Source organism: Anopheles coustani, chromosome 3, assembly GCF_943734705.1.
Source record: "Anopheles coustani chromosome 3, idAnoCousDA_361_x.2, whole genome shotgun sequence".
NCBI classification, from domain to species: Eukaryota; Metazoa; Arthropoda; class Insecta; order Diptera; family Culicidae; genus Anopheles; species Anopheles coustani.
The window spans coordinates 74,658,371-74,670,203 of record NC_071288.1 but is presented as its reverse complement, the minus strand read 5'-3'; positions in this window follow the sequence as shown (position 1 = coordinate 74,670,203).

Sequence of the window (11,833 nt, the reverse complement as noted above, 5' to 3'; positions counted from 1 at the left end):
GTTTGTGCGGGTTCGACGGCTTTCTCTCCATATGCCGGTTGGAGGTTGAGGAGTTGACTCCGGCTGAGGCATTCCAGGGAAGATGCTGTCACACTGAGTTCGCTGGAAGCAGTGAAGCACCAAACACTGTTGACCCATTCATGGAACTCGCCCGAAGGTTGTTCTGCTTCGATCTCTACTGTGGAGATCCATTCGGTTATGCAGCTAATATGCAAATCATGCGCCCTCATAATCTCTCGTTCCTAGCAGGCCATATTTTTTTACGACTCCTAACCTTCTGTCAACGGTAAAAACCGATCGTAACTGCGTTCCGTAGGTGGTTTGCGAAAAGACCATTTATGGCAGGTCGAGAGTGCGAAAATTCGATCCGCGGACCTCTCGAACACTCGATCCAATGCGACAGCGTCGGCGAAACTGCAGCGATGGAAGGAATTTTCCACGCACCCTCCATCGAAAGAAAATTCCCTGAGCACACTTTTCCGCAAACGATAAACTCAAGTGCCTTGTGAAGAGAAATGCGGCACAATCCGCCCTAGACGCGACGGTGCGCGATCGTTCTGCCTAGGCGCTAGGGAGCACATTTGCAGATGTTCACGACGATCGTGGGGCGGCTTGGAACATGTGTCGACTTGCCGCCATCATCTGCGGCTTTAGGAAGGCGTATAAGGGAAGGACCAAGGGCCTACCGTTGCCTGTTCGCGCACGTCTGCCAGTCTCGCGAATGATTAATGGCGCGAGATATAAAAATCGCGAAATCTGCAAGCCGTCCGGGATGATGAAGGAGTGCACTTGGTTCGGTTTGTCTGCGGTGAACCCACACGCTTGTTAAACGTCACGCAAATGGGGTAGATAGAAAAAGGGTTTCGACTATGTTGCATACGGAACCGCTTACTTAGAGGTACTAATAGGTGATTAATGGATTGTGGCGTCGGCGATGTTACAAATTCTGCAGTTTGCTCTTTCTATCTCACGAAGTGATCGCTGTATTGAATGATTAAATATGTGAAGTTGTTAAGTTACTCAGAATTTTTGTCTATCTTGATACGATTGCTTTTGGAAGTCTTTAATGTCTTGTATGTGCCGTTCTACTTATTTCTGATTGTCGCCCTATTTATCCACAATCGGATGTCATATGTATAGTTAAAGATCAGTAGGAAATCTTCAACCTAATGGTGGCGTCATTTCCATCCACTGTGAAGGTCTCGCCCGGGACGCACCCAACAGCGCGGAATCCAAATGGAACTCTGTCTACTTACTGTCTTCGTTTCTTCGCTGCATTCGTTCGTTGCCTTTCATCCACCTCAAAATCTCCGCTCCGATCTGCCACTAGAGGCAAGCGAGAAACTACATTAGCCAGATACGTAGATGACTGTCGGAACAAATAGGAATCAAAGTGGTGCTAGAGCACGCATCCCTGGAGCTCCCGGAGCGTGTGTTGAGCGTATGGATCCACCGGCTACTGACGGCATCGGATCCCCACTGTCATGAGGCGCACGACGGAAGCACACACCCGGCTTGTTTCGTTTCATTGCTTGAGCCAAAGATCATGCATAAATCAATGTATTGGAACAACATGGGACCAGTGCAGCGAGGTGGGTACACAACCGCTTCCCCACCACCGTCGATGTCCCACGAGCCATCGGAAACGGTATGGAGTCATCGGTTTTATTTGGATTTGCGGCTCACTAATGCCACACGACACGTCACGTCGGCGTGAAAAGACCGAGGCGAGGTATACAATACTCCGCTCCCCTCTGTCCGCGCCCTCCAGAAGTGCTCCGTAGAGGGGAGCGACGACATTCTGTCCAAATAAAGCCGAAAGCGCCAAATTCGGAAAAAATCAGCCTCGCAGTTCGAGCACGAACCGGACGCCATGTTGTTGGGTTGGGGAGAGTGGCGATATTTGTTTATTTGCTGGCAATCTGACACGATCTGTAGGAAGGTAGGTGAAAGGAAGAGCTGAAGGGACGGGGAGCCGTTTTTGTGGAGCTGTGGAGTTATTTTGTGGAGTTGGGCGAATCCAAGACGGCGTCGTCTCTGTGGCCTTCGGTCATCGCCTACTTTGCCGGCTCGCAATCAACTCAACTCCTAGAACGCCAAGGGAGCGCGGGCAGTACTCGGGGAACTTTATTTTTATTTTCCGCTCCTCAACAAACCCTCCCACCACCGTGGCTGCTTTCAGTTCCAGCTGTGTTCAAATTCATTTAAAAATTATGCACCGACGAATGTCACCTCGCATTACGTCAGTCCTGAAGCGTCCGCAGGTCCGCTACTTTTTGGCCATTGCAGGTTCGTCTATCTCCTGGTCAAGGAGTAGACGGATGGTAGATGGGTTAGGAAGGTAAGTGAAGTTTAACTGGTAGCCATGCTGATTCACGGCAAAATGTTTATTTACAAATACAGGTTTGTGTTTGTTTTGAAGCAAACAACAATTTAATGGAATTGTGAGGGATAATCTTAAACATTGCAATCACAAACATGGCGCCCTTATCAACGGAACGAAACAACGAAATTCTGTTGAAGGTTAAACAACATTTGGTGGAAAATATCGATTAAAAAAAGAAATATTTAGATGCACTTTTCAACTTGTTAACACAGCTCAATTATGCTGTAAGTAGAAGTTGCTGTTTATTTATATCTTATCAGAAACACGTTTTGCCTTCTGTGACCAAAATCGGGCGAAACTGTAAACCAAGCCTATGATGTCATCGGTAAAGTGGTATGTCCATACAGGTTATTCTGGTTTGGATTTTCAGGTTGATTCTGAAAAATAAACACATGCTGGGAGAGAGTTAGTGTTGCTGATTTAATTAATGTGACTGGCAGAATATGGAAGAGTGTGGCGTCATGTTAGTTCATCTGCTATGTCTTAAAACAAAATATCTTTAATAAGTGAAGGATCAAATAAAAAGAAAGAAAATTCCATGCCATTTTGCAAATGAAATAAATTCTATGTGATACTGAACGGCATGATAAAGTGCCTACCATTTTGTTTTATTCTTGCTTAATATTTGATATCAAATCTAGGTAAATACCCTTGGGTTATTTTTTGTATCTAGTTTTTCATATTTTTTATAAAATTTAACGTAAAAATGAGCAAAATACAAGGTAGTTTGACTTTAAGGAAAATAAAAAATGTATTGGAAATCCAGCGCCCACATCAAAACATCTAGTTTTTCCAAAACTTTTGGGGTTTTGATAAATAACATGGTTGCTACCAATCTCCTTGGCCAAGGGTTTACTTATGTTGGCTTTCGATCACTTCGAATAAAACTGCAGGAATAGTCTATGAAAATCAAGATGAAAAAATAGAAGTGCAAAAATGAAACTTTTAATCGTTTACTTTAGTCAAAAAGCAACCATTACACTTGAAATGGTTGCCACAAAGCTGTTAAAAAGTTGTGTAAAAGAGATTTGTTTATTTAATTGTCAAACTTCTTCTTCTTGGCGTAACGACCTCTTGGTCATGCCTACCCGTTAAGGGCTTACGAGACTTGTTTCCCTGTTGTACGTGGATAGTCAGTCCTCTCGTACAGGGGAGGGTCCGGTCTCGGTTGGGATTCGAACCCACGCCGTCGAGGTGGTGAGCCCCGGCGCTCATGGGCCGATTTTCTAACCGGCGCTACCGCTCGGCTGTCGCGGACCCCCAACATACTTTTTTTTTAATTGTCAAACATACTTTGTTTAATTCGTTTCGTCTTTGTTTAATTCTTTCGTTTTAATTCTTATACGTACTTTACATATGATGCAGCTAAAAATACATGAATCAAACTTTTGTCACCTGTGGGTTATTGTAGGTCAATTTTGATTAGATACAAGGTAATGAACTCCGTTGTTATTTGCCAAACAATAGGTTCTACCGCTGTTTGGAAATTGATTCCTCAAAATAGTCTCATCACATATTAATGTCGGAAAGTGCGTTCCTTCCGATAAGTGCACATTACTGGCACGTCATCGGAGAGGTTGTTCCCTTTTGACCGAAAAAACTGTATCAATCGTCCGTTGACAGTTCCTTGTCGTCTTCTTCATACCACGCCCTAAGGCCTTTCCCAGTATTGACCTCAATAAACGTCGCCACCGTAACCTCAGAACGACCGACGAACGCATTCTCCACCGCCACCGGATGTCCTGGCGAAATGGTTGTACAATTTCGTGCCCAATTAATGTTATCATCTATGTATTTGATTATGAGCCGAATCCACGCGCCAAGCGGTGCCACTGCTGGAGAAATGTGGTGAAACGACAAAATGGCTTTACCTTCGGCTTGTGGAATAAAAACAAAACACGCATTAATTATTCATCCATCAGCTCTCCGTCGGTGATCTCATTCTGCCGGGGGTGAAACTAGAAAACTATAGCACGAAAAGGAAGTGTCGCAGCGCGGGGACCATTTGGCCATTGTGGAGGCGAATGTTTGTCGCGAATTACTCGTGAGCTCATTTGCACGCCCATGAATGGGTTGGTGTTTAATGCTAATGTGGGCTTCGAGCGGCGAAGGTGCGACGGATGGCTTATTTCATTTTGTTGTGCTTTTTTTTATTCTACCTTGTAGTTTGAATGAACCAGAGGTCAACGTCAGATAAATACATTCCAAGTGACATCAGGGCGTGAGAGAAATTTATATTGGCCCAATTAACCTGTCCATAGTAGAAGTGATAATTTTGTTTTGCATCATGTTTTATCCGATTCGATACGAGTAAGTGCAGGGTCATACAAACAGAAAGACAATTTTGTGGCGTTTGACATACAGGTGGCGGCAAAATTGAGGTGGTCTTATAAAACACCTAATGGATGTAATTTGAGTAAAATTTGCTACTAAACATCGTTTTGAAAACATTAATTTAGGTCTATTTTTGCGTGAATTAAAGAAGAAAAGCCAACGAGGTGATACAACCGATCCCGTTAGCTCAAGGCATCGGCCATCATTTCGAGACGTGCACACAACAACTTCTCCGGATGCTGACCTTAAAACGATGCGAACACTTGAAACAAGCGCTCAGCAAAAGGCCAGTGAAACGCACGTCTCGATAATGTTGATGATATCCTTAATCTGGAGTAGCTCTTTGCTGTCAACTTAAATGTTAAATTTTTATCAAAATTGGGCAAAAGAAATTCAATAATTTAATCCAGCTTATTACACCGGTCCAAACTGTCAGTTCAACCGGTTCGTTTAAAATGAAACGTACTGTGCAATTGCATACATTCAGGCGCTACCAAGATTAGTTGTACAAAGTAACACAACCGATATAGTAACCTGGATTTTCTAAGCACAGCTTTGTACTAGAAACCGTGATGCAAATTTGAATTTTCAGTTCAATTTTTTCAACTGTTTTTGATTTAGTTTCAACGTTCCTTTGCTACGGACTGTTTTAAAATGTAGTTTTGAAAACTTGCACAAAAAGTATTTTGTATATCCCTGACCAAGTGCTTCTATTAATTCAAAAAGTTTGCTAAGGTAAGTTGTGCCACGTCTTTTAGAGGAGATATTAGCATCCTTTAAAGTGCAGACTCATCTGGTGTACTCTATGTGGAGTGCTTGTGGACTTAATATATTGATTTAGGTTTTTGCTTTCGGATAATGTTCCATCGGAACACACAATACTATGAAATTATTTTGCGATGAATTAGAAGTGGATAAGGAGATAGATTAGGATGCTGCTTTCGGAAAACAAATGTATGTGGGGTGGGGAGAAAAAAACATCAATGGAAAGCTTGATTTCAATCCCGGAAGCTTGGTTTCAGTGCTTCGAGAATGGTAATTGCAACCAAAGTCGTAGCGACGAACAGAAGTCAGTGGCTTACACGTAGTGTTGGGTCGTGTGCTACTGTGCTACCAAACACACACAAGTGTGGCACCAGACACGCCCTTTGAAAACGAATTGTGGTTGCCCAATAAAGTGTCATACTGTCATGAGAATAAAGTGTATAATATACTGGGGTAATATGCAGGTAACTGGATACCACTTTTAAAGTAATAATCAGTAAATGAAATTAATCTTACAGATTTACCTGACACAACTACTACCAGTTGCTACAAAAATCAACTTTTAACAACATTTTGATTTTGTTTTATATGAAATCGATAACATACTAAATTAAACAACATAGGGATGGCTCAGAAATTGGACATATTGTATTCCAAAACGCTGTTGTTTTGAGCCAAGTAAGTGCTTGTTTGCAATTGGTTTACTGTAAAACATTTTTCCATTAGTCTTCAACTCTGTTTTTTACTGGACTTTCATTTTATTGTTTCGTTATGGTTCCTAGCATTATTTTTTAAAGAACACAGTAAAATTAAACGTTATTGTAAAAGTGACCCCGTTCTAATTTATTACATGTCGATCAATAAGGAATGGTCTTGAGTTTTTTGAAATACTTTTTAAGTTTAAATCTTGCGAACTTGGCCTTGAAGGTTCGTAGGCCCCTAAGGCTGCTCAATCCGCATAATGTAACGTGAAAACAAGCTCGTTTTTAATACTTAAAAGAAATATCCTCGGGAGGCCATCTTGAGCTTCCGCTTTAAAAGTACTCTGATGTAATACGGTTGATCAACTTGTTGTGCAAGGGGCCTTATGCTCTTCCAAGATGTTCTAGATGCGCGTGTTTAGCTCCACTTTTCTTCCTAGAATCGGGTGTGCCAATTTTCCTTCACTTTTGCCTGTCATCATCCCTGCCCCACCCTTCTCGCAAGAATTTAAAACAAAAATCCATTTTGCTTCCCCGTACCGATGCCGATTTCCGTAAGCACTAGTTCAGCGTGCCGCATCTCGCCGGCCGGCGGCCCTTGAGCCGTTTCGACAGAGATAAACACTTCTTTCTGGTGGAGTGGAAAATGGAAAACAAACCCAAATCAAACAAATGCATGCCGGAAGAAGACGGAAGAAGCACGAAACGAACCCAACACACGAGCCAGTTGCAGTAGAAATGCAACACACTCGGCTTCTGGTCTAGTCTATTTTGCCTAATTGACACTTTTAGCCGCTCGGAAGATCGCTGTCTGTCCGGCCGTCCGCGAAGGAAGTGGCCAAGATCGGGGGGAGGGGATGAGTGTCGAGAGCACGTGGCAGGCGATTTTCCACGCCCAACGGTCGGCGGATCAGGTTGCACGGGTGGCGGGGTGGGCAGGAAACACCGGTGATGCATTAGACTGTTGAAATGGGCCGCGGGTTTATTTCTGCAGCGCCGATGAAAGCCTAATGAGTGCAGCCCGATGAGCTGCAGCGGAGCTGTCGGTGTCTTGTCAGGAGATGGAGACCCGAGACGGCCGAGCTACCTTTACATTTCCTCCAGTTCTAGCCAACGTAGCTCGATGTTAGATGCACATTTAAACTGTTGCATGTTTCTTGAAATAAAAGAATTTAATTGTTTGTTGCTTTTAAAAGTATTTAAAGTAGTAGTAGGAGAACGAAAAATTTGAAAAGTGGTTAGAATGTTGTCATACAAGTTTACATACTTTACACAGATGTGATAAAGATCGTAAATTAGTTATGTGACTCTACTACAGCTTGATGGCCCCGAAAACCTCTCACGGACCCTCGCCAAACTGGTCTGCTTCTGTATCCCGGCTTTTCTGGCGGTTTCGTCTACGCAAGGGATTGGCACACGTTTTCTGAAAAGGGCCGAAAATGAAAAAAAACTGGATGGAACTACCTGCTACCTTAAACGATGTTTTAAATGTTTTAAAAGTGATATTAAACCTTTTTCGAATATAGTATTCATGTTTTACATCCAGAAAGTAATGTAAACATAAGATAGAACATTTCCAAGTTTTCATTGCATTTTAAGTTAATTTCTTGTATTATACCCGAAATCATTTTCTATAAACAAACTTCAAATCCTCTTTGTACATTGGAGTCAAAGAGTATTAGAAAACTGTGCCTCTCAAGTGCAACACGTTTAAAACTTGTTTTATGAAAAAGGAATTTGCTAACTTTTGATTGTGTGAAGCATTTCTGATCCGTGTTTATTTAGTAAGTATTTGTTTTACTTAATTTACTGAGCGTGCTTGAGGTTTATATCTGTGTTTTACTTTTTAAATTCATGTTTGATTTAAATGCTAATATTTGTTCACTATGTCAACTTTGCCATTACTTTTACCATCAAAGACCGAGTGTGTAATGAATTTATGCAGTATATTTAAGAAAATTATTTCTCATATTTGCGTAACAATATTAACATAAATCTGGAAGCAATAGAAAGGTTATTGTGTTAGGTATAAAAAAAAACAAATAACTAGAAAGTATCACACATGACGATGTCGATACAACAAAGCATAATTTTATATATATTTTACCTTTGAGAATCTATTCAATGAACTAAAACTAAAATAAAGAAATCGACACTAGAAACGCGTACGATAATATATAAAAACAGGTTTAGTTAATCTGTATATTATTTATGATAGTTATATAGAGAGAACAGTTCAAATTGCCAAAAAACAGCAAAAAAAAGTGCCCAAAGTTTTCAAATGACTGTACAATGAAAGCTTCTCTTCCAGTGTTCAACAAGGCGTTGAAAACCCAATTTTTGGACTTCATTTATGGTTTCGAAAAGAACCGTGTTTTTTCCCGTACAGCTCGTCTTGCTGGACCTGCCTAACAGTTTGAAGGAATGTAGGACTTTTCCTATAAAAATGTTAATTGTTTGTCGATAGATACATAAAACATTAAACACACGAGGGAAATGTTGCGGTGTTTCGTTATTTTAAGTCGATCTCGTACAGTTTGACCCAAACGATCACCGAGACGATCTTCACTTGTTCTCTCTCTTACCCTCTCTTGCTCCCTTGCTCTCTCTCAATTGCAAGTAGGTACAACATACACACATACGTGGTGTAGTCCCGCGAGTGCAGCGAACCTGGCCTAACATCCGCCACTCCCAGCCAACCCCCGGGGTTCTCCCACGCCAGGCCAGAGGCTAAGGTGAAACCCGCCCAATGGAAAATACACACCCCGACCGCGGAAGTATGATGATGCTTCAGCCGGGTTTCCCGGCGCTCCAGTGCTCAGCGGTTTTTCGGTGTTTTGGGGGCTATAATTAATCTAATTGATAAAAAGGAAAGAAGGAAAGAAATGGGATTCGTTGCAAGAGCGCAAAAAAAAAAAAACACACGGGTGTGGCCAAGTTTGAGGGGGCGTGGGGGAAGGAGGAGACATGACACGTATGTGTGTGGAAGCGGCCAGGGCGGGGATGAAGCAAAGAAAACCTCCCGCTGGAGATGGGGAGAAAGATGAAGATAAATTAAATAGGAAGGCGAAAAATTCGAATTGCGAAAGTGTGATTACTTTTTGCGAATTTCCTCATTTTCCCCAACCCACCCCTCGGTGATCCCCCCTCCTCTTTCTTCATCCGCCATTCCGTTTCCACCCAGCAGCCCATAAAGTTTAACGAATCGGTCTGATTCTGTCTGCGCTCGCCAGCGTGGAAATGGAAGCGATCGTCTCCGGATTGGATCGCACTCGACGTTTTTCTTTTATTTTCCGCACCTTTGCTCGTCAGCGGGATTTATGGGCAAACGGAATGAGGTGACATCGAGCGTTTTCTTTATCTTTAAGTTTGGTGGAAGCAAACGGTCTGAAGAAAAAAAGAAACATCACACACTGTTCAACAATTCACAACGGAAACAACACAACAAAAATGTCCAAATGAAGGCAATGAAAAATCGCTATCAAAATTCAACCGCAAACCGGGTTCAAGTTGCTTCGGTTCCCGGGCAGGTTCACCATTTTTATTCGATGTGTCCCTGATGAAGAGCTTTTTGTGTCTCTACCTTCGCTAGAGTCGTTTGAGTTGTTTGCGGCTTGACACGGATTGGAGGTTTTTTTGTCCAAGCGTTATACTTGTTTCTTTTTCCGCGAATGGTTTTTCCCCTTGTGGCATGTTTGAATGTACTTTTCTAAACTCCGGTTGTATGAACAAGAGTATGTGTGTGTGTCTTCAGCTATCTAATGAAAATAAATCGCACCTGAAAACCGCCATTCCGTCACGAAGCGAATGGAACGAGCGAAAATCCGTATGCCGATGGCGAACGGAGTCGTCGCCCATGAGCCGTATGAATGTGAATGACTCTAGCATTTTCCATTGATTACAGCTGATCATTGTACGGGCGTTTGGCAAACTCACTTGCCCCGAAATTTGCGAAAAGGAAAGGAAAATTAGCCATGGGTGATGGTTTTTCATTTTCCATTCCATAATCAAATCAGTCTATTTATTTTGATGAATACGATGGTACTCACTGAAGCTTTTATTTTTTTGTTTGATTTGATAAGCTCGAATAGTTTAAAGATAGAAAGACATTTTTAAAATATTTTCCAATAAATAAGCGATGCTTTATTCAAATTGGTATACCCTTGGTAAAGTCAGAGAAAAAGGAGGCTAAAATTGTGATGCGAAATCAAACCAAGAATAAGAAACTTGCTTTCAAATAGTTTATAATTTTTTTCTTATAAACAAAATATACGATAACGAACTAAGTATACCACAAACGTTTGATAACAATAGTTCTAGCCAAGAGAAAACAACCCTCACATTCGAAACTTGAGAAACTATTTTGTTGTTAGATGTATAGCGCATTAAAACAAAAAAATCAGGTGTAATTCAAATTGAAGTTATAAAATGACGCAAAGGTTTTGTTTTATTTTTAAAGTGACTAATTTCGTCTTAATGCTGAACCTTGACTAAATACATTCGAAAGCTCATTGCAACTTATGTTTATTATGAGACATTTGAGGACTCAATAAAAGTATCAAATATGAAAGAATGTTTCAAAATAATTACAAAAATGGTTAAACCACATTTCGATCAAATCAATCATCCTCTGTTGCTTTGAACATCGTTAGTATTAATAATAGAATTAATTTAAGATTTGTCAAATTGTTTGCATCGCAACACTGCAAGCCAACCTGCTCAAGAGCGACGATAACAGCCAGTTTCTGATCGCAGCGGGGAAAAGGAAAGAGATATCGACACCAAAACGTGTCGAAAAGCGAGCGAACAATGCAACTGTGCTGCAAAGAGAACGAAGCAATGGAAATGGTGCGAAACCGGCAGCCCACGATGGACTTGCAGCATGCGCATATGCATGGTGTTTTCCACCGCTCGGCTGCAGCATGATCGCTGGCTTCGTTGGCGAAAATGCTTATGCTGCCAGGCGGATGCGCGCGTCCTCCGCGAGGCGAAAGGCAGCCGGAGGGCGATGATCGGTTAAAAATAAAATTATACACTTTTTCTTCCATTTTCCATTTGTTTGCCTCCCGAAACCGATCCGAACCGAACGCCGCCGGTACCCCGATGCCGGGATTCACAACGCTAAAAACATACGCACGCTTTTCCTCCCGTTGGTTTTTTTTGGCACTTTACAAGTATGTATGTATGTGCGCTCCCGTTTGGCGAAACCCCTGAAGAAAACGAACGACCGAAATGGAAGCAACATTCGAACGGGAGTTTTTCTTCCCCTCTTCCCATGATTCAGCTCCCGCGGTCCATGAGTGTGTGTGTATTGGTGCGCTTTTTGGTGAATGATTCAATTTTTTCCCTTTATGTACCGTTTGCCGGCGTTCCTGTATGTATGTTTTTCCGTTTTCCTCTTTCATCTTGACGTGTGCCATACCGACACACCGCTGCACGTTGCGAAGATGCGGTACGGTTGTTCCACGTTTCGGGATCAAGCGATCGTGAGCGAGGCTGCGCGTCGTACGATGGTATTGCCCATGATCGAACGCCATGAGGAAAGTTCGGATGGGGTTTTCAGATGACTTTGTAGAGCTCAACCGTCGCCGGAACCTCATAAACACTGTTTTTCATATGAAAATGGTATGAATGTGATAAAGGTTAT